We start from the raw sequence: 24991 nt of genomic DNA, 5'->3' as shown, positions 1-24991 counted from the left end.
ACTATCTTAATGCGCATACTAATGTGGAGGCAAAGAAACAGTGAATTATCCCATTTATTCAGTCAAACTTCAACGACAACTTCAAGCTTTTATTGGGGTGGTTCTGGCGCAGTGGATAAGACACATGCCTTTGGTGTGAGAGACCTGGGTTCGAATCCACTGTGAGACACCAATGTGTCCCTGAGCAAGACACTTAAACCCGAGTTGCTCCAGAGGCGTGCGGCCTCTGAAATATAGCAATTGTAAGTCGCTTTGGATAAAAGCGTCAGCTAAATGAATAAATGTAAATGTAAAATGTTATTGATGTTTGCAGCGCAATATTTGACTGAAAGGCTAAAAATGACAGTTATTTTCATCTGTTCGGCTATGGCTCGTTAGATCTATCGTTCTGCCAGCTTTCAATCAGACACGGAGATAAAGTACTGCGAGAAGATCACATCTATTTGAAATAATTGTAGCATGTAATTTAAGTATTTAGCGAGAAGAAAGAGAGAGATTGTGTGTGTGTGTGTGTGTTTCCCCCTCATTACTGAGTAATATGTAATTTAGCGATTCATTGACAGTTATTTATCAATAAAGGCAACTGTTAGGACATTTACAGTTAAAGACCCTGGTTTTAGTTAGTTATTTGATGCTATAAAAACAGGGTGTAACGTCATGATTGATGGTTGTGCTTGTTCCCGTACTGACCGCTCACGTGGTGTTTGTATACTTTACCCCAGCTGAAGTGAAATAAATGCAATATTTGTCAAATATACACGTTTTAAGATACGTTTCCATTTAATACTTTATGCTTAATGTAGGAGCCATTTATACATTCACCTTTTCTGGATAGGTTAATACTGCTATTACTTATTCTAGCCACTTGGTGGGAGTGTTGCACTGGGTGTGACACGTCACTGGGAGTTAGGTATATTTACAGGTGTGGCAATCACTCAGGAAAAGGTGTGGATGGCTGGGAACACACGGTTCTTACCAAAGCCGTGAGCATCCACTTTACCAACAGCACGACAGCACTTTATTATTTTTCACTGGGTTAAATACATTTTATATGAATTATCCCCTTTTTTACCTTTATAAAAACGGGAACAACGGCCAAAGATAACTAATGTTTGGACTTAGGATTTTTCTGCGACGAGTTGAGAACACCGTGCCATCAATGCCGAGGCTTATAGGGTAGCCTCCACACTTAATATAGCATATGTTTGTACAAGAATAAGTTCAACATAAGCCTATACTATTTAAATAATGTATTGGGGTCTATATTTTTTAATCAGTTTTATTTTGATAAACATGACACTATATAACATCGCGACTACATGAAAAGTACATTATACTACATTATACTTTTATTAAAAACAGATTTGTGAACATTACTTGAACTGAAGGTGTTCGAATAAACACGAAACACACTTGATCGAACGACACACGTCATGCAGTGAATCTATGGAGCTAGAATTGTGTCTTTATTACATGCAAGAAAATAAATGATCTGAGAGAAAAAAAAAGTTTGAGAGAAAAAGTTATCAAACTGATAGCAAAAAAGCATTTCATGAGAAAAAAAAAATATTTGAGAGAAAAAGTTTTCATACCAATAGAAAAAAATAATATTTGAGACTAAAAAAAGTTTTGAGAGAAAGTATTTTCTCATAGAACATAAAAAAATATAAATTTGAAATTTTTTGAATTATTTCTGAGAAAAAAAAATCTCTCTCAAAATACTTTGAAAAAAATCTCAAATATATTTTTTGCTATCAGTGTGAAAACATTTTCTCAACAAAAAAAAAGTGTTTCTCTCAAAACGCTTTTCTTTGCTCTCGATGAAATTTCTTGCTCTCGTGTCAGGATTTTGCTTTCACTGTGAAATTTGTGTCATGGGCGGGTCACGTTCCTATTGGCCAGTCGGGTGAGCATCGTCTTGTCTTGGGAGTCGAACTGAATCAATATTACACCATTGTTGGGTTCACCTAGATAGATGCCTCCTCTGCCTTAGTTGAGCTGGAGCTTAGATTCTCTGCCCGAGCCCGAACTTGACCCGACCCGGCCCGCCGATATTTCCCGTCACTATCCTCGGGCCGAACCTCTGATCTAGAGACGTGCACTCCCATCGCACAGGGAGTGCGGGACTAGGTTTGATGGCCGAGTGCGAGCGCGGGCGCGGGCTGTAATGCACTCACTCTGTGTGTGCGGGTTGCGGGAGAATAGACCATTCGTGGGACTCCCGCAAACTAGAAATATCTATGAATAAAACATATAAAAACGAATACATTTTTATTCATCTGTTGCAGAAAAGCAACAAGAACAACTAAAACAAAATATAAATTATTTACAGGCCAGAGTTTATTTTTATAACATGTTTGCAGTGTTGAGCGATGTAGCCAATCACAGACATATGTGTTGATTTCTTGAACGCAATGGCCGATCAGAAGCATTTAAAATGGACTCCCATCACTGCTCAAAACTGACTTTTTTTGTTCAGAGCTGAATTCTGTATGCTGGCAAATCCTCCAATTTAAACAAACAAAGTGTATATATTATGAAAGATTCATTGTGCAGTCAGCTTCATTGATAATAACAGGGATGTGTAAGATCGCGACAAACTGATGTCAGCTTTTTAGGAATTATTAAGGGAGCGCACTTTGCGCGCATTCAGTCATGCCAAACCATGCAAGCCTGCTTGCTTTTATGTTATAATAGTGGTTTGTGTGTTAATGCTTTAATAACAAATAATTGATCATGAACATTTATGCTGATGTGTATGATGAAGATTTGGATGTAGGCTACAGAAAAAAAGTCTATTTGCGGGCGGGAGCGGGACAAAACATAAATGTTGCGGGCGGGAGAAAGTAACATAGAAAGTAGTTGAGAACGTCAGTTATAACGACCAACGTATTAAAAAATGGTCGGGTTTAAATCGGGCTCGGGCTCATAATTACAGTTAATGTGTTATGCCTCGGACACAACGTGCACGGGGTCGGGCTTGATTTTTTTGGGCCCGGTCTAAGCTCCAAGTTGAGCACGGACAATCCAATGTTTTGGGTAAGATGATGACACACACACAACTGGATCACAGCATCACTGAAGATTAAACATTAAAAAATAGCACTCATATTCATGAATGAATGCGTATTATATTGGTAATCGCTAGTAAAGCTAATCGCTAATTAGCCATCATACTAGGTAAACTTGAGTTTTAATGTTTAATCTTCAGTGATGCTGAACTTGCTCAGCCAGCTACCCATCGAGTTGTGTGTGTCATCATCTTACCCAAACATTGGAGTGTCCGTCCTCAACTAAGACAGAGGAGCCCGTTCATATTACTCCGGTACTGCAATCCCTACATTGGCTACCGGTCAAATTTAGGATTGATTTTAAAATTCTCTTGTTTGTTTACAAGGCATTGTCAGGCCTTGCCCCCCAGTACATCAGTGATCTTATAGTTCCTTACTCTCCTTTTAGAGTTCTCAGGTCCTCCGATCAACGACTTTTAAAGGTACCTCGTTGTAATTTAAAATCAAAAGGAGATCGTGCTTTTTCCGTGGTAGGTCCCAAACTTTGGAACAGTCTCCCATTCCATGTGAGGTCAGCTCCATCGATTACAACTTTTAAGTCTTATTTAAAAACGTATTTATTTTCTTTAGCTTTTGAATAAAGTATGTCTGTTTTGTTGTATGACTTCCATGTTATTATTCTGTAAAGCACTTTGGGGCAACGTCTGTTGTTTAAAAAATGTGCTATATAAATAAAGTTGCTTGCTTGCTTGCATTCTCATCCTTTGGCGGCATATGTGACGCCATATGACAAAACGGCGAAATACTACGCACATGGCACCCTTTAGCGTGAATATAACACGCGAACCCAAGGCATCATAAAGTTGACTGGCATCCTTTAGCGTGAATATGAGACGCAGACCCTTCCCCACACCTAAACCTACCCATCACAGTGCGTGTTATATTGACGATAAAGGGTGCCATGTGCGTAGTATTTCGCCGTTTTGTCATATGGCGTCACATATGACGCCAAAGGATGAGAATGCGTTTGACAGAGGCGGCATCTATCTAGGTGAACCGAACAATGGTGTAATGATTCAGTTCGACTCCCAAGACAAGACAATGCTCACCCGACTGGCCAATTGGAACGTAACTTTTTCTCTCAAATATTTTTTTTTCTCTCATGAAATGCTTTTTTGTTATCAGTGTGATAACTTTTTCTCTCAAACTTTTTTTTCTTTCTCTCAGATCATTTATTTTCTTGCATTTAATAAAGACAATTCTAGCTCCATATGATTCCGGCCAATCGTGGAACAGCTGTGTCATCAGAGCTCATGCAGCCGCTCTTGAGAAGCTGCGCTGATTAATTCATAATATTTACCCAGTCAAAAACTTCCTTAAGAAAAAATTCAGATCTGATTTTGACACTATTTGCTCTTTCTGTCAGAATGACACTGAAACTCTTCTTCACTTGTTGTAGTCATGCTAAAAAATAGTCATGTTAAAGATATTAGTGGGTTTATCTCAAGCAATATCTTAAAAATGTTCTCTATGAATCCCAAAACTGTTATTTTTGGATTTTTTGAAGCGGATTCAAATGCCTGCTTTATAATAAATCTAATTATTTTCCAATGTATATTTTATATTCACAAATGTAAGTTTTCAAATTGTAAACCAATTTTTTTGGTATTCTTACATGAGATAAAACACTACTTGTATACAATTTCATCCTCTCGTAAACCAAAAGCACTCAGAACATGTAAAATTTGCAAGACCTATAAACTTTTAACTTTATTAAATGTTTAGATTTCTTTTCATTTAAGTAATGCCCTCTTTTTATTCATTTCTTTTCCTTTTTTCACTGTCTAATTGTTTTGTGATATGATGTTGTTGAGGTTCTTTCTTTTACTATTCTTTATATTTTTGTTATTCTTAATTAATGTTATTCTGTTGTTTCACAATGTAAACTGAATGTTCAAATAAAGCAAAAAAAAGAGAAGAGAAGCTGCGCTGACTGAGTTCTCCGGCTACTCTCGAATCGCTCTCGTGCTACTTTGATGCCAAAGTCACAGTCACGTGGCGTCGGCGCTGCATCAAGTCTGACAAGATTTCTAATCGGCATGCATTGCTTCAAGTCAGCCGCCGATCGGTCTGCGCAGAGCTGCATGAAGTCGAACACACCTACTATTACACAGACATTGGCTCTAAACGACGTGATCAACAATGACCGTTACTGGGATGTTTTGGCTTAACTTTTTTTTACAGTGGAAGGAAGTTGAAATGTGCTGTTCATGTTTTTTGGCAGTCTATGGTGTGGTTTCAATAAAGGCAGTGCAATAACGGTGAATAATCTGACTGAAACTACCTGTGTATTTGCTGTGTATTGGCTTCCAGCCAATCAGAGTTGTGTATTCAAACAGACCATGGTATAAATACAGAAAATGAGCAAAAAACGCCTTTTTTATAATAAATACATGCCTTTACAAACCCATTTGAACTTCTGTTGAATGAATGAAAACCATACTTTGTGCGTATGAGTGTTGATCAATGATTATATTTGATTAAAAGCCTAAATTAAATCTGTTCGTCATATAAAATGAAATTATTATTTTTTTAAATGTGTAGTTTGTTGTTTTCAGCAAATAGATCCTCCAATCAACTGTTGGTTTGTGTTTCAGGTGTTTCTGCTGCTGAACGAGATGAAAAGAGAAAGTCTGTGAAGGAGGGAGAATCTGTTACTTTAGATCCTGGTGTAATAAAAAAAACAAATTATTTGATCACATGGTATTTTAATGACATTCTCATCGCTGAAATCACTGGAGATCAGAGTAAGATCTGTACAGATGATCAGTGTAATGAGAGATTCAGAGACAGACTGAAGCTGGATCATCAGACTGGATCTCTGACCATCACAAACACCAGAAACACAGACTCTGGAGAATATAATCTAGAGAACATCATCAGGAGAAACAGCTTCACTATTAGGAGGAATAGGAGCTTCAGTGTTACTGTGACTGGTGAGTGTCATTTAGTCTGTCAATGCATTTTAAATACAGTGCTTTTCATTGTGGACAGTTTTGACCAACATTATGATAAATGTTATAAATGTGCACAATCCGCAAAATCTGTTTTCCTGTGAGCATTGATGTTTCCTGTTGAGCTCAAAGTGCTTTGGTGTCATTTTAGTTCCCGTTTCTCTAAAACCCACCATTTATCAGTTAAATCAGTACCACACAACAGATGAATAAAACAGAAAAGTGTAAATGTTGGTTAAACACATCAGTAAAATTGATATGTTTATCTTTTTATTGTCCAAATTCAGCTGCTCATGTAGGAATAGTAGTCCTGGTGGTTGTTGTTGCTGTTGTTGCTGCTGTTGCTGCTGCTGCTGCTGTGATTTACTATCGCAAGAGTCGCAAGAATCACAGCAGTCAAGCAACAAGAGAAGGTTAGTATTACATACAGCTGATTTAACAAGATGTAAATATGAATTTGTGTGCAAACGTATGTGAAAATATGTATTTTCACTCTGATTGGAATTGTTTGTCATTATAGTTCAAACGGACACCAGGACACCGCCAAATCATAATGAGGTAAAATAAAACACACTGAAAACTCGCATGCAAACAGACACACAGAACTTACAGATCTGAACAGTTTTATGTAGTTTAATTAAAAATCAGTACATTGAAACTGTTTTAATATATGTATATATATGCAATTATACTGATTTAGAATCAGGGTAAGATAAATGTTTCTATCAGTGCAAAAAACAACTCTTGTATAAACTAAATAATAATAAAATAATATAAAAACAAAAAGTGCCACTTTATTTAGAGAGCAAGTCTTATTAAAACTTGCCAATATAGTTCAAGCATTTTAGATGAGGAAGAAAAATGAACTTTGGACTATAAAATCAACAGTTCATTGTTTGAAATCACATGCAAACATCACATGATGCAGTTTTATGGTTTGTCAGTCATGTTACAAAACCACCAAATTATTCATGAATGGTTTCATATTTCATTACAAAGCATTAGACAGGCATCAGGCATTCAAACATTGTATTACTGTAGTACAGTATTGTCGTATATTCAGGAAAACCACCCTAAATGAATCAAAAACAATTCCAAGTCTCTAGATTTTTTATGTTTGTGAATCTGTGTTTTCTTACAGGAGATTAGTCTTCTAATGGAGAACGCTGCCAATGGGACGATTCCTAATCAGACTGAGCCTCTAATGCGGAACACTGCCAATGGGACGATTCCTAATCAGACTGAGCCTCTAATAGGGAACGCTGCCAATGGGACATCTCCTAATCAGACTGAGCCTCTAATGGGGAATGCTGCCAATGGGACATCTCCTAATCAGACTGAGCCTCTAATCAGACTGAGCCTCTAATGGGGAATGTTGCCAATGAAATGTTGAAGCAACACATTACCAGCAATGGATCAGCAAGTGCGTGATGTTTTCCAGTATGCACAGGTTTATTAAAGCTGCTGAAGTGATCCAGACAGGAACAGTGAGACATTTCTCACTTTTCTTTGACCTACTCAGGATAATCTTTTTCACATTATTTTGTTACATCTGTATACATCCTCTTGTAACTGTCTGTTTTCTTGAATACCCTTTCAAGACAGCCATTATCATCAGAAGGGTATTAGACTACTAGCATAGTCTCAGATGGCTTTGTAATGTAAGGCCCCTATTTACACTTGGTGTTCAGATGCGTTTTGGTCGATCTGATCACAACTGGACGACGCTAAATACAGGTGTAAACAGGGTCTAAAACACTTTTAGCTTGTCCACTTTCAACCAATTCCAGAGATAGTTGAAACTGCATTTGACCAGATCACTTTCGTAGTGTAAACACTCTTGTGGTCGAATGTGTTAAAACAGCTATAAAAGACTGTCTACTCTCCGTTTACTGAACTAATGTGTAAGCATTATTGGAAGAGTTCTAGCCAGACAGGATTTAAACTTTGTCGGCTGAAGACACAAGTTTGGTTTCAAGATGAAAAACGTACCGAGCACAATGTTCTCTCATCATTCGTGATTTCTAACACACAATCACAGCGTTCGGCTAGTCTTGCGTCTGTCAGAGCAGAAACTAAAGCTGATGATCTCCATGTGCTAATGGGTTTATATGTAAATTGCGTGAGCTTATTTTGTCCATTATATCAAAAGATCTGAAAAAAGCCACACATTTACTCACTCATAGACCCTGCCCTCGAAGACATCAGGACAGAAGTGGTAGATATTGGACAAAAGAGACCGATTAAAACACCAGGGGCCTCATGTATCAATCTTGCGTACGCACAAAAACTTTGCGTACGCCAGCTTTCACGCTCACGGTCGGATGTACTAACAGTGAAATTAACGTGAGAATGTGCGTTCCTATACGCCAATTTCATGTCTGGCGTACGTACATTTCTCATAGTTTTTGTCCGTTGGCGACTCTTACAGGCAATGAAGTTAAGTTGCAAACATTACCCAACGAATTGTTCTACAAGTCTATCGCACTACCACCTGTGGGAAGCATTGCTATTAATTTGCAATTTATAAAATAATTTACATATATTGTCACACGAGCCTTATGGGAATATTCTATCAATTATGCAATTAAGTAAGAACATATAAAAGCATATGCAAATTGATACAACCCTTAGTCTATGGCAATGGCAGCTTTGGCCTTATTAGAGGACATTGCTAATGGCAGAATCCGAAGAGAACGAGTTTTTAGGGACCACAATGACTTTCTGGCCCAGGATGATGACTGGCTTATCAGCCGTTTCAGATTTCCAAGGGCTATCCTCTTGGAGCTCTGTGCTGAGTTGGGTCCGAATCTAAAGAGAGAAACAGCTAGGAGCCACGCAATACCCGTTCCCTTGCAGGTGCTGACAAATTGGTTTCCTGGCAACTGGATCTTTCCAAAGGGAACTGACAGACCGCTCAGGAATAAGCCAGTCGTCTTTGAGCCGCGCAATGCCAGCGGTATGGGTCGGGATCATCCGCATGTCTACCAGGTATATAAGGTTCCCATATGATGCAGTTGACCAGCCAAACATTAAAACGCAATTTGCAGCGATAGCCGTTTTTCCTAATGTAATCGGAGCGATCGACTGCACACACATTGCTATAAAGGCGCCATCTGAAGAAGAATTTGCATATGTGAATCGGAAACATTTCCATTCAATAAATGTGCAGATAATATTGGTTACCTTCGTGGCAGTCCTGTAGTAAATCCGAGTCTCCCACAGCAGCAGATACTACTCCAGAGAGTAAAGTGTCACCCATAATTGAGGCAACTCTCTGCTCAAAGGGTGTAAGTTCATCGACCCCTTTACCACTGCCTGTTCTGCCCACACTTTGTCGGTGCGCAGCAGTTCTCCATTTAACGTCCACCTTTATATCAGACCATTTCTTTTTAAGGTCATTCACAGTGCGACTTTCAGATCCCACCGCATTGACGGCATCAGCCAAAGTCTCCCACTCATATTTTTTCCTTTTGTTATTAATTCCGGAGGACAAAGTTCCAAATTTTTTTTTTCTCGATTCTACCTCCGATAGTAGCACCTCCGATTCAGTTTCTGTAAAGTTTCGCTTCTTGCCGCTTGCTTTAGCCATTTTCTTACTCCTTTCTTTTGCCAAAGTGGACTCATTTCCATATTTAAATGTATTTAATTAAGGGAGGAGACTGGGTGGGGCGTTGTGTTCGTTCATGTGCGCTCATTTTTACGTTAATTGGGATGTACAAAGAGAATATGCGTGGGATCCTTCGTACGCAGAGATTCAGACATCTGTTTTTTTTTTGTGCGTACGCACATTTACAGCTTTGTCCGTACGCGATGTTTTAGCATGAATTCAACGCAAGTCTTTGTACATGAGGCCCCTGGTGTAAACTGGAATGTGTCTCCCTCATCTACTTGTGATCCGATCGACCAAAACACATCTTAATAGCAGGTGTAAACAGCCTTAGACACGAGCACTCTTCACAAATACTCAGTTGAGAATTTGAAAGCAGCTGACAATCAAACAGCATGCAGGTGCTGGATTGAGTTGAAACTTTGGGATATTGTCAGGAAAAGCATTACAGCACATTTTCCACACAAATGCGTGCACATTTGCAAACGACTTTTTGTTTTTTAAATTATAGTCTTCAAATGTTTAATACTTTATTGTGTTCACTGTTGAAATGTGCACAAATGAAACCTTGTTTTTATTTGTACGTTTAAGTGAATCAATAGAGTTACAATGTCTTTCCTGAAATTGTATCAAAGTATTTGTGATAATAGTTGTTTAGATAATCTTGCATTTCATACGAGGAAGAATGTTATGATAGATTATTATCACTGTGTGATATGATTCTCCTCCTCCTGAATGTTTTATTTGGTCAGTCTGGTTTCTCCCTTGGCGAGCTACAAACAGGACTTTGGTAAGTGCCTTTGACAACAATCTTAATCCCCTATTCCAATGTTTTTTTTTTGTATCAGTCTTGTTTTGTACTGATTGTAAATAATATGTAAAAAGCCTCAACAGCCTTCAGCAGTGTCGAATATCATATTTTTTCTGTCAAGTCAATATTTTGTCATGTCAATCTAAAATACTGTCATTCATTGGTCAAACTCCTCACAAAATCCTGTACCATGAATTTACCACGATGTACATTATTAAGAACGGGATATTGTTGTTTTCATTTCACAAACATTAATGGTTCAGTTTATTTTAGTAGAATCTCAAATTCAAATATTGCAAATGATCTGTGCATGTAAAAAGGTTTTATTTTATGGGAAAAGACAAAAATCACATGCTTTTCAGTGAGCAGAGTATTTTTAGAGTTTTTTTCAGCCGTAAAAAAGGTGCCTTGAAGTTGAGCCTATATAAACACTTTTCTCTCTGAAACATGGAAATTAATTGGAAAGATATTTGAATGTTTATGTGATAAATTGCATTAAAACATTGTTTCACTTACAAGAACTGGATTCCTTGAATGATGAATTCCTAGTTAGTATAATTCAGTCATTCAATGCATTTTACTTTAAGGAGTGTTAAAATACAGCTGAATATTTTTAAATCAGTAAAGTAAAATGAAAAAGTGAGCTTTGTCTCAATATTGAAATATTATGGAGATCGCTGGAAAAACCAGCAATGCAAGTTTGAGAGGAGCGCCCCCGACAAATCTCGCGAGAATCACGACATGCTTTACGGCAATGACGTTACACACATCAACAACAACAACATATGAAGCACGAAGACACTTGCGCGCATTTCAGACGTGATACTCGATGATGGAAAAAGCAAAGAAAACGCGGTCGGAAGAGACTAGGAAAAGTAAGGAAAGTCAAGCTGTTCGTGGTATTTTCCCCATTCATTTAAGTTGCCATTGTCAGCACCGACACTTCGAGGTCCGCGTGCTCGAAATGGACGACACGAGCTGCTTATTCAGTGGTGCCGTGTCACTTTTCCAAAATCGCATATAAAGTGGCCGAGATTAGCATATATTAGCATAGGCTCTCTGTGGACGCCTCTGGGGGTGCCATTGCACCACGTGGGCGTCCACCAAGTGCTTTTGGGGTCCGCCAACTACCTACTCTTCACCATAGTCCTCCTCAGTACCACGAAGTGCCTAGTTTGACCTCTAACCACCTATTTTCTTCTTCATTGCCACGAAGTGCCTATGGGGTCCCCTAACCACCTAAACTTCACCATAGTCTTCCTCAGTACCACGAAGTGCCTATTTTGACCCCTAACCACCTATTTTCTTCTCCATTGCCACAAAGTGCCTATGGGGTCCCCTAACCACCTAAACTTCACCGTAGTCTTCCTCAGTACCACGAAGTGCCTATTTTGACCCCTAACCACCTATTTTCTTCTCCATTGCCACGAAGTGCCTATGGGGTCCCCCGACCACCTAAACTTCACCATAGTCTTCCTCAGTACCACAAAGTGCCTATTTTGACCCCTAACCACCTGTTTTTTGTCTCAAGTCACTGTGTCTCTAACTCTGAGCCGAAAAGTCACAGGGCCTCGAAATTCGGCGTGAGGGTAGCCCAGCGGGCCCCGGGGCGAGATCCTTAGTTTCAAGGTTCTATGTGGTTCCCAAGTGTGCGTTTCGGCGGTTCGGCCTGATCCACACATGGTTCAGCTTTCTCCATCCCCCAGGGTCTTTCTGGGCCCCAGTGACAGCAGGCAGATCAAGTTTGGGGCCGCCAGGGCCCCCGGGGGCCAAACGGCAAAGCGTCCCACGTACAACTTATCCCATTGATTCTCATAGGTGTTCTGTGGACATTGGGCAACAAGTGGTTTTTTTGTGTGACTAGACGTTCCCCTCTCTGTGTGCTTTCCGGGGCCGAGTGACGCAGCTTTCCAAGAAGTTTCGGGCCCCTAGCACCTCCAGGGGCCGAACGAGGTTCAGTGGCACGTGCAACTTATTCAATGCGATGTCACAGGTACTTGGTGGACGGTGGTCCGATTGGCCCGAAATTGACACGTACGTCCCGTCACGGGCCCCTGGGAAGGCTTCTAGAGTTCCGCGTCCCTCTGACCTTTTTTCGCGCTAATTGGCCACCAACAGCCCCATGGAACAAGTTGCATGTGGGACGTCAAAAAAACAGGGGCCAAAAGGGGTTGAAAGGTCACAGCGGCCCCAAATTCGGCACGGCTGTGGTCCGGGGGCCCCCGGTTCTAGATCACGGGTTTGGTGGTTCTAGATCGGTTCCAAGTATGTGTTTCAGCAAAACGGTTCGAAGGAAACACCCGATCGGCCCGAAACTGACGTATGCGTCCCGTCACGGGCCCCTGGGACGGGTTCTAGAATTCCGCGTCCAAAGCTGCTCGTTTGGCCAAAAAACACCCCCTTGACCTGGAAGTGCCTGTGAAGTTTGAACTGAATAAGTTGCACGTGGGCGGCCGGAAATACAGGGGTCGAAAGGTCGCACCGCCTCCAAATTCGCCGCCCTGGTAGTCGAGGGGCCCCCGGTTCTAGATCCCGGATCGCAGGGTTCTAGATCGGTTCCAAGTGTATCATTTTTTTGTGCAAAAATCCTCACTTTTGGTTCTACTGAGCATATGTCTTACTGTGTGTGCAAGAGGGCTGCCATTAATTGGACCATGTGCTCGGTGAAGGGTGGACAGAAAGGTCCGATCGGCCCGAAACTGACATATGCGTCCCGTCACGGGCCCCTGGGACGGGTTCTAGAGTTCCGCGTCCCTCTGACCTTTTTTCGCGCTAATTGGCCACCAACAGCCCCATGGAATATGTTGCACGTGGGACGTAAAAAAAAACAGGGGCCAAAACGGGTCGAAAGGTCGCAGCGGCCCCAAATTCGGCACGGCGGTGGTCCGGGGGCCCCCGGTTCTAGATCACGGGTTTGGTGGTTCTAGATCGGTTCCAAATATGTGTTTCAGCAAAACGGTTCGAAGGAAACGCCCGATTGGCCCGAAACTGACGTATGCGTCCCGTCACGGGCCCCTGGGACGGGTTCTAGAGTTCCGCGTCCCTCTGACCTTTTTTCGCTCTAATTGGCCACCAACAGCCCCATGGAATAAGTTGCACGTGGGACGTCAAATAAACAGGGGCCAAAAGGGGTCGAAAGGTACGGGCGGGAGCCCCAATTCGGCACGGCGGTAGTCCGGGGGCCCCCGGTTCTAGATCACGGGTTTGGTGGTTCTAGATCGGTTCTAAGTATGTTTTAGCAAAACGGTTCGAAGGAAACGCCCGATCGGCCCGAAACTGACGTAGGCGTCCTGTCACGGGCCCCTGGGATGGGTTCTAGAGTTCCACGTCCCTCTGACCTTTTTTCGCGCTATTTGGCCACCAACAGCCCCATGGAATAAGTTGCATGTAGGACGTCAAAAAAACAGGGGCCAAAAGGGGTCGAAAGGTCGCAGCGGCCCCAAACTCAACGCGGTGGGTGTTCGTGGGCCCCCGGTTCTAGATCCCGGGTTTGGTGGTTCTAGATCGGTTCCGAGTGTGTTTTCAGTTTGACCCTTCAAGAGGGAATGCCAGTCTATGAGCTGACTATGAGTGCAAGTGGCCTTTGAAGAGAAACTTGAACAAATGTGGAAAAAAATTTAGCCCTAAGTTCTAGAGACTTGTCCTCCTGATATGTCGTTAGGGGGCCCGAGGGGGCCCGGCACGCAGTGTTTGGGGCCCGTGGGACCTCCGGGGGCCGAAAAGGGGCCACTGACACGTGTGACTTATCCCATTCATTTTCACAGGTGTTTGGTGGACGTGTTACAGAAAGGTCCGATCGGCCCGAAACTGACGTATGCGTCCCGTCACGGGCCCCTGGGACGGGTTCTAGAGTTCCGCGTCCCTCTGACCTTTTTTCGTGCTAATTGGCCACCAACAGCCCCATGGAATAAGTTGCACGTGGGACGTCAAATAAACAGGGGCCAAAAGGGGTCGAAAGGTCGCAGCGGCCCCAAATTCGGCACGGCGGTAGTCCGGGGGCCCCCGGTTCTAGATCACGGGTTTGGTGGTTCTAGATCGGTTCTAAGTATGTGTTTCAGCAAAACGGTTCGAAGGAAACGCCCGATCGGCCCGAAACTGACATATGCGTCCCTTCATGGGCCCCGGGGACGGGTTCTAGAGTTCCGTGCCCAAAACTGCTCGTTTGGCCGAAAAAAGCCCCCCTTGACCTGGAAGCGCCTGTGAAGTTTAAACTGAATAAGTTGCACGTGGGAGGGCGGAAATACAGGGGTCGAAAGGTCGCACCGCCTCCAAATTCGCCGCCCTGGTAGTCGAGGGGCCCCCGGTTCTAGATCGGTTCCAAGTGTATCATTTTTTTGTGCAAATATCTCCTCACTTTTGGTCCTACTGAGCATATGTCTTTCTGTGTGTGCAAGAGGGCTGCCATTAATTGGACCATGTGCTCGGCGAAGGGTGGACAGAAAGGTCCGATCGGCCCGAAACTGACGTATGCGTCTCGTCACGGGCCCCTGGGACGGGTTCTAGAGTTCCGCGTCCCTCTGACCTTTTTTCACGCTAATTGGCCACCAACAGCCCCATGGAATAAGTTGCACGTGGGACGTCAAAAAAACAGGGGCCAAAAGGGGTCGAAAGGTCGCAGCGGCCCCAAATTCGGCACGGCGGTGGTCCAGGGGCCCCCGGTTCTAGATCACGGGTTTGGTGGTTCTAGATCGGTTCTAAGTATGTGTTTCAGCCAAACGCTTTGAAGGAAACGCCCGATCGGCCCGAAACCGACACGCGGGTCTCGTCACGGGCCCGGGGACGGGTTCTAGAGTTCCGCGTCCCTCTGACCTTTTTTCGCGCTAATTGGCCACCAACAGCCCCATGGAATAAGTTGTACGTGGGACGTCAAATAAACAGTCGCCCTAAGGGGTCAAAAGGTCGCAGGACCTCGAGATTGGTCACGGACGACCGCCACGGGCCCCCAAATCGGGCCCCAGAGTATCGTGGCTCTAGTTGCTTCCTGAGCCTAGTGGGCCGTCTAATCCTAACTGCTGAATTAACCCTTGCAGACACATGCTCCCATAGAGATCAATGGGAGACAGAGAGGTGCATAAAAAATAGCTAAAAATAAACTTGGCATGTCTCGACCTAGCCCGCTCTGTCTGTCGCAGAGGGCCACGTGACGCAACTTTTTGTAGAGTTTGGGGCCCCTCGGACCCCCGGGGGCCGCGCGGGAGCCACTGACACGTGCAACTTATCCCATTCATTTTCATAGGCGATTGGTGGACATCCCCACGCAGCTGTCCCAATAGCTCAGAATGGCTCCGATTTGAAATCTGTGGCCCCTCAGGGTCCCTTCAGACGATCCGCAAAGACTGGGGTCCGTAGTACCCCGTTAAGTGCGTTACAGTCAAAAACAGCATCCCATCTGTAACCTATTTGACGGGTGCCCTAAATGCTGTGCGTGGACAGTCCATTTTTAGACTAATTATGCATAATGAATAGCTTTAATGTACATCAGTGGGCTGTTTTGTGTCCCCAGTGTGGTTTACAGTAGGTTTGACCACATAAAACCATTGTAATTATGAGATATGACCTATTAATGCATTGACCACGGACAGCCTATTGGACCCCGTCAAATAAGTTACAGGTGGGCCCTTACTTTGCCCACCTGTAACTTATTTGACAGGGTCCAAATAGGCTGTCTGTGGACAGTCCATTTTTAGGCTAATTATGCATAATTATTAGCTTTAATGTACATCAGTGTGTTGTATTGTGTCCCCTGTGTGGTGTACAGTAGGTTTCACCTCATAAAACCACTGTAATTATGAAATATGACCTGTTAATGCATTGACCACGGACAGCCTATTTGGACCCCGTCAAATAAGTTGCAGGTGGGACTTCACCACATGTGATGAAATCGCCTAATCATTATGGGGATTCACCCGCTGAAAATGTCTAAGTTAAAAACAGCATCCCACCTGTAGCTTATTCGACAGGGTCCAAATAGGCTGTTCATGGACAGTCCATATTTAGGCTAATTATGCATAATTAATAACTTTAATGTACATCAGTGTGCTGTATTGTGTCCCCAGTGTGGTTTACAGTAGGTTTCACCTCATAAAACCACTGTAATTATGAAATATGACCTGTTAATGCATTGACCACGGACAGCCTACTTGGACCCCGTCAAATAAGTTGCAGGTGGGATGCTGTTATATATTTTGATGTCATGACTGATAAAAATGAATAAAATTGATTAAATATCAATTTTACGTTACTCTCTGGGGCCTTCCGAGCGATTTGCAGCCTTCAGAACCCCGAAATTCCACTGTCCACGAACAGCCTAAATTTTTGAATGGGATAGATTGTACGTGGGACGTCCAGATCTCAGCCTCTGGACACAATTTGGAGCTGAAACCTGCGCTCCTGCACTCATCTGGACGTGCCCAGACAGTGCTGTGAATTTCAGGGAGTTTGGAGAAACTTGAAAATCCGACCCAAAAAATCTCAAAGGGGTACGTACCCCTTTGAGATTTTTTGGGTCGGATTTTCAAGTTTCTCCAATCTCTTTGAAATTCACACCATGGGCAAGGCATGTCCAGGTGAGCACAGGGGCGCAGGTTTCAGCTCCAAATTGTGTCCAGAGGCTGAGATCTGGACGTCCCACCTGCAACTTATCCCATTCAAAAATTTAGGCTGTTCGTGGACAGTGGAATTGCGGGGTTCTAAAGGCTGCTAATTGCTCAGGGGGGCCCAAAGATGAACCTAAAATTGATATTTAATCATTTTTATGCATTTTTATCAATCATGACAACAAAATATAAAAAAGATCCCACCTGTAACTTATTTGACAGGGTCCAAATAGGCTGTTCGTGGACAGTCCATATTTAGGCTAATTATGCATAATTAATAGCTTTAATGTACATCAGTGTGTTGTATTGTGTCCCCTGTGTGGTGTACAGTAGGTTTCACCTCATAAAACCACTGTAATTATGAAATATGACCTGTTAATGCATTGACCACGGACAGCCTATTTGGACCCCGTCAAATAAGTTGCAGGTGGGACATCACCACATGTGATGAAATCGCCTAATCATTACGGGGATTCACCCGCTGAAAAAGAGGTTTTATTTTAGACAAAAATTACATGCCTTTACATAAATTCTTTAGACATTTGTTCAACTTAGCATCAGCCTGCATAAAAAAAAGCCTTGCAGTTGAGCCTATATAAACACAATTTTCTGTCTAAAACATGGACATTAATGATAAAGATTGTTATTGTTGTTCATGTGACAAATGGCATTACATTTTTTTTTTTTTTTTTTGAATGGTGAATTCCTAGTTACGACACAAGATGGCGTAATGCAGTATTCATACTACTTGTACTGTAAACATCCACTCACCAGCCACTTTACTTGGTAGCCTACACCTTGCTAGTAGCGGGTGTTTCGCCCAGCTCGGTTTAAGCCGTGTGATGAAATTTTTATTTTTTCATTGATTTTAGTAGATTTAACAAAGGAATGCCATATGTGCTCATTATCTGTATCCTGAGTATGAGAACAGAGAGCCTTGTTTTCTGTTAATGTTTACACAGCTGTAAAGGCATGAGTGAAGACAACCAGAAGATGGTTGGGCCTCTGTTCTCAGAGGTGAGAAAACTCCTGGGGTGAGGAGGTCTTAAGAGTAGCCATAAAGTGCTTTTGTTCCTTGTATAAATAATTGACAAGAGATAGCTTTGAAAAGAACACTAAAAGACTACCAGCCGATCTTCCTCTTTGTCTCACTCACCCTGCAGCTGGACTGTGTGGTCGACTGGGTCCTATTCTTGCAAGAATAAATACTTTTTAAAAGACAATTCGCATCAGACTGTCTCTTACGCAGTGATAACTGTTTAAAAGAATTTTTGCCGCAACATAAAAGTAGCGGAGGGCAGATCGAGTTCTCATGGAACACTGAAACAGTTGAAGCAAATGTGCAGTATTGTGTCGAGGCTTCGAAATCTGACACCCGTCTGGTGATCTCTGCTGGACAGAACAGTGTAAATGCAATAAAAACCTGGGCCAAACATGCATTAAAAAAACCTTTTACAAATCTGTTGCATTTTTTTTATTGAAAGTAAAATCTTTCTTATCTAATAAGATTGTCAGTGTATATGTTCTTTTATCAAATGTCAGAGTTGGTTTTGTTTGTTATATGAATGGCTCACCTAACAGGGCAATAAGAGACCATTAACTACCATTATTCATTTTAATTATACTGTCTAATTAAAACGTCTACAAATGTATAAAACTGATCAGAGATCAGGTAAAACCCACAGACACTTGTTCATTGATTCATGGGATGACAGAGATCATCGCCCCAGGTGGAGAACCATTGACATTTAGAAGTGTTTCGAAACAGTTATCAAGTAATGAAGCCTCCCCAGACAGCAACATAGTGTTGGCCCAGATCCGGCCCACATCAAAAGATTCGTAAAGGTTTCGAAGCTTCATGAAGCAGTGTTTTGAAATTGCCATCACTACTCACTGTTGTGTGTGTGCATTTGGAGGGGTGACATGCAGCACAAATTCAGAGTATGGGACACCATACTTGGCTACACGTCACGTCACTTTTTTCACTTTTATAACATATAAAGCAATGTTTTTTGTTTTGAACTTTAATTTATTTATTATATTCTCTTCTCACACATTGTAGATGTGCATTCAAGGATTTTTGAATGAAAATGGAACATTTTCTATATAATGTATTTCTATAATAAAATGCATGCATGCGATACATCTCGCAACAAATGTGGAAGTAAAATTGCTAAACATAAAAAATAAACCTACAACCATATTATCGTTGAAAGCACATGTTTTAGTGCACATGTCCCCTCCAATTTGCCTATAAGGCCAAGAGAGGCACTGAGGATGCTGTAGCATGTCTGTTACACCTCGTCCTACAACACCTGGATTCTCCAGGCACGACTGCCAGGATCATGTTTGCAGATTTCACCTCTGCATTTAATACTATTCAGAGACATCTACTGATCCAGAAACTGCTCCACCTCAATGTCCCCTCTCGCCTGATAAATCTTCTTCACGACTTTCTGACCAACAGACAACAGGCTGTGCGGGTAAGCTCAACAACCACTCCTATACTGACCTCCAACACAGGAGCCCCGCAGGGCTGTGTTTTAAGCCCTTTTCTTTACACCCTCTACACAAACGACTGTACCAGCCCTTCACCCAACATCATATTCCTTAAGTATGCCGATGACACTGCAATCCTTGGACTACTCACAGACACTCATTCAACTCAAGAATATTCTGACACAGTTTCTCACTTTACGCAGTGGTGTGGAAATAACTATCTAAAACTTAACATCAGCAAAACAAAAGAAATGTCTTTTGGATCGGCACAATTCCACCACCCCATTATCATTAACAACGAAACAGTAGGGATAGTAGAACATTTCAAATATCTTGGACTCACAATTGACAATAACCTCACCTTTGAACACCACACAACAGACATACAAAAAAAAGGGACTCAAAGATTGTCAGCGGTGCGTAAACTAAAAGGATTTCATGTTGCCCCCCATTTACTCCTACTACTGTATATTAGAATTGTTCAACCTATCCTATTATACTGTTCCACTTGCTTTTTCAATATGCTTACTGTAAAAAACCGAAACAAACTTACCCAGATAACCAATACCGCCACCAAAATAATAGGTTTGTCCACTCCAAATCTACATGAACTAAACATCAGAGCCATCACACGTATCGCTCATGTAATATCCCTGGACATTACTCACCCACTAAGTCGATACTTCTCACTCCTACCCTCTGGCAGGAGGTTCAGAAGCATAAGATGCAATAAAACTCGCTTCAGCAGAAGCCTAATTCCTTTAGCTATCCAAACACTCAATAAGGTAAAAGCCACACAGAAAAAATAAAATAAATCGTATGCAGTGTAATAATATATGTTTCTCCCATATATGGCTATGTCAAATGTCTATTGTGTATGAAATATGTATGTCTATATGTGCCGTGAATATATACACATGTATGAGGCTAAACGTTTTCTGGAAATGTGAAAAAGAATTTCCCTAAAGGGACAATAAATATATACTACTACTACTTAGGTAAATTCATCTTTTGAATTAATCTCATAATTTAAAAAGAAATCTGATGAAACCTGAGAAGATCTAAATGTAATGCTGCAATTGACAACTTTAATTTAATTTCCATATTTCATTTAATCGCAACAGCCATAACAGATTTAGTTGAATTGTGCAGGGGAATTGTTTTGCCCCCTTACCTCTGGGGGGCATATTTGCCCCCAAGCCCCCTAATTTCCGACTCTGATCTAATCTATGAAATGGGAGAATCTTAAGGATAGAAATGCAGGGGAGGTTATATATTTACAATACAGTATTGGCAATATTAGGTGCAAATAACAAATTTGATGTGGGATATTATTTAAAAAACATGGTAGCTTTGCAGCTGTCCATTGTCAACACAAAATTTGAAAACTGAACCTTTGTTTGATACCAAAAGTAATCTGCTCTGTCTTGTCCGTGCCCTTTTTGTTCTGCAATATTTTTCTTTGTAGAAGTTGGACATCGCATAATGCCCACTTTGTGAATGAATCACTCAATTGAGTCTGTTCTTTGGCCAAATGGGTTTGGTCAGTATGAATTGGTTTGTGATCCAGTCTGAATGATTCAGACAGCTCAAAAATCTTTTAAATTCAAATATGAAATTCAGTGATGTGTCATTGATTTACCAATTTTTTATTATTATTATTATTATTATTATTGGGCCTTTGGCTGCTTTTTTGAGATATTTCTTGTTTAATGAAATGCCAAAGGGTCAGGGTTTGTCTGATTAACATGGTCTGTTAGCCTCTGCTAGCCTAGACCATTCTAAAAAATCATCTTTCTACATTGATGATCATTTGTTTATAGTATTATAGTAGATGTTTTACTAGTGACGCATTTACCCACAAAGACAAAACATCTCAGGTTACAAATGTAATCATGGTTCCCTGAGAAGGGGAACGAGACGCTGCGTCCTAGGACACTTTGTGGAACGCCTCCAGAATGACCGGTGTCTGAAGCATGTGTATAAACGCGACAACAATTGGCCGGAACAAATACACCTCCGCCATGCTGAAGAAATGAATGCCGTAACAGCTGACAAATGGTCAACGACTCCACAGAGCTTAGTCCGCTGCCGCAATTCCCCGCCCTAGATGGTATGCACCAGTGGCTGTCGTGACTCTATTCCCTAGAACCAAAAACCTCGGCTACATGCCCAGCGGGCAGAGCTCAGGGCCTGGTATTCTTGTGAATACCTTCAAGGGAATATGACCAAGGATAAGAAATATATCCTGCCTGCCACTTCAGGAGACACTATACCCCTGACGAGTGGAGGTCTCAGGAAAACCACTCTCAGAAGAGACCTAACAACACTCTAAAAAATATCATCAAGGAGACTCGCAGAGATCCAACGACCTATAGAAGGGGAGCTCTACGAATGGAGGTCACAGCAAGACGACTCACTAAAATGAGATGAGGCCTAACTACGTTTTACGCTAAGGGCTGCTTACCAAGGAGGCTCACAAAGAGACAACTCAATACTGCTATCCAAGAGGAGCTCTGGGGAGCGAAGGCCTCAGCCGGACGACTCTCTAGAACGAGTGGAAGCCTAGCAATGCCCGCCTTGAAGACAGTTAACCCGGGAGGCTCATAAAAAAGCCTACAAGCTGGTGTGTGGTGGGCATTCTGGCGCAATATGGCTCCCATCACATCATCCAGGTGGATGCTGCAAATTGGTGGTAATTGAGGAGATTCCCCCTTTGTGATGGCACAAGCCACACAGGATGAACAACCGGCAAGACAACAGGCAGCAACGGTAATACCCAGTGTTGGGAAAGTTCACTTTCTACATGAACTAGTTCAAAGTTCAGATCACAAATTTTAAAATGAACTAGTTCAGTCGCAGTTCTAGTTCATAGTTCTTTTTTTCCATATGTCGCTCTGAGCTATTATTTTTGTAAATGATTGCCACAGCCCATATAGAACCACAGACAGCAGTTATTTTATCGGTGGGCAAAGTTTGCACAGATATGTACGATTTTTCCCATCCTCACCAACCTTGTCATAAAACTCATTTAAATGATCATACGACACCTCCTTGCTGCTTTTTGTTTTGATGGCACATGCGGCAGTGCTGGTGGCTGGTGTTGCCAGATTTGGTGTTTTTTCCACTACATATTAAGGCCTGCTTATGGTGTGTTTTATCCGGGTTTTCACTCTATAGAAATCTGGCACCCTATTGGACGAAGTTAAACTGAGAGAGCGTGGCGTTCACAGACACCAGAATGAACAAGTTCACAGTAACGTTCATCAGGCAGTAATACAGTACGTTCAGTTCACGTTCGCCCAAAATATGAACGAGTTCATGAACTGTCGTTCAATGAACGCGTTCAGGCACAACACTGGTAATACCGCATAGAACCAGCACACAAGCCATGTGTTAAGTTCACAGGTTAAGTTATTTTTGCAGTTAGCCAGAGCCCAAACAATTCATGATTTCAAAACACAGATCATATATTTTATTTCAGGTATAATATACATTTATTTGCTTTAGCCATACACTGTTTAAATGGAGTGCACACATTTTCACATTGTAGGGTTATGTAAACATTTTCTGTTCTATTAGTCATTGTTTCTTTGTTACCATGTTGGAGAGAGGTCTGTCCTGGGGGAAGAAAGGCGTGGCCAAGGGTGGAGGACTGTGATATCCTGTGGCCTGCCAATCAAGCCATACCATGTGCTGCCATGTTGGAGGGGGATTTGGGGTTTAGTTTGTTTTACTTTGTAGTTGTTGTATTTGTCGTCCATTTTGTTTTCCCCTTATGTGTAAATTGGTTTGGCCAAGCCACTATATATATATGTTCCCTTGTGTCTCATTCAGAAAGGTCCGTTTGTTCAGTTCATATTCTGTTTTGTTGTATGCTTTTTTGAGTATAGTTATATTTTGTTGACCTCTTTTATAGGCCTAGTTGTTAACTTTTTGGTTTCTATTGTTCAGTATTTTTGGGGTAAATAAAAACAACCCTATTTTTCAACAAAAAACTTCTGTTCTCTTCATTGCCGGACTGTTTGGTCCGTGACACCCTTCCATATATAAAGTGCTTTGAGTATCTAGAAAAGCGCTATATAAAAATGTAATGAAAATTATTACAACCCAGGCCACTGCCTCCATGGATCTGTCAGAACAGAGGCTTCAGCATAACGACCCTCTATAGCAAGACGAAGCCAAACTACGCTCTGCACTAAGGACTGGAGGCTCACAAATGAGGCTTACAGAGAGCCATACCACTCATTGTCACTGTCTATAGTGGAATAATGCTGAATTCAGAATAAGCTCATTACAGGGAGCAGAGGACTAGTTAAGGCTAACCACAACCATTGTATAACCTGTAATATGATAGTTCCCCCAAGGTGAACATAACACTTCCTGTTGGAGACCAAAGACCAGAAGAGCTCCAAGCCTTCTTTGTTTGGCAGATCACAATAATGTATAGGGGGCTAGTCAAAGTGCAAGCCTCACCATCAGAAATGCTCAACTGAGACTCCAGCAACAAACCAAGCATTGAAACACCAGACTTAATCAAGAATCATGCGTATCACTGCGAGTGCCTTCGACTCCCTTGAGAGCCAAACATCCCCGTGCAAACACAAACTACTATCCCTCAGGTGAGAACAAAGATTCCCCAGAGTTCCCTGGAGAACCGAATGCGTGGTCCTTACCCAAAAACATTGCACAAGTTGTGTGTCCTCGAGTGTCATCTCTGAGACTGAGGCACATACTTCCTGAAATGCTTGGCTGAGTGATTGTCTACACGCATACATAAACAAACGGATCCTGAAGACAAAGAAAATGTTGGCATGTACTACAGGCACCCTTTTATAATCTGGTCGCACCAGTTATTGTTATTGTCGCATTTAGACATGTGCTTCAGACACCAGTCATGCTGGAGGCATTGCCCAAAGGCATTTCTAGGACGCAGTGCAAATTCCCAATTGAAAGAGAACACAGTAACAATGCCAATACTGGAAATTAGGGGGAAACTTTTTTTTTTTAATTGGTTTGATTTTTCACACTTTAACAATTTTTTTTCTGAATGTGAGCAAACCCAACTAATGAGATAAGAATATTAAATAACTACATTTTGACAATTTATGTTTTTTCTTTTGGACAGCAGCAAAGCTGTGCACTGTTTTGCCATCATTTTTGTACTTTTAGTTATTTTCTTGACAAAACCAATGAAAAAAAAAAGAAATTACAACATCCATCAAACATCAGCATGCTGCTATAAATATAACAACAGTACATTGTACTGTACAGTACATTGAAATTATCCTTAAAATAATTCCCAGACATTAACAGAAAAACAAAAACAGGATATGATATTTATTTAAAAAAAGTAGGAGATCCAAGAATAGTTCTTCTTAGAAATAACTTCTTCCTCTCTTACTAGAGCTGGAAATAATACTGAAACTAGCAGAGCTTATCTGCACGAT

The 24991-nt window shown here is 41.7% G+C and overlaps 1 protein-coding gene across 2 annotated transcripts in view; it reads left to right on the top strand.

Annotated features, from left to right (window-relative positions):
- LOC143734804 (uncharacterized) overlaps window positions 1–24991 on the top strand; it is an 81914-nt gene that overhangs the window by 5121 nt on the left and 51802 nt on the right. The window lies entirely within an intron of this gene.

This window comes from Siphateles boraxobius, unplaced genomic scaffold (genome assembly GCF_051911475.1).
Source record: "Siphateles boraxobius isolate OS27281-9 unplaced genomic scaffold, OSU_SipBor_1 13, whole genome shotgun sequence".
NCBI lineage: Eukaryota > Metazoa > Chordata > Actinopteri > Cypriniformes > Leuciscidae > Siphateles > Siphateles boraxobius.
Note: the sequence above shows the minus strand (reverse complement) of the source record. Positions and strands in the feature narration are given on the sequence as shown.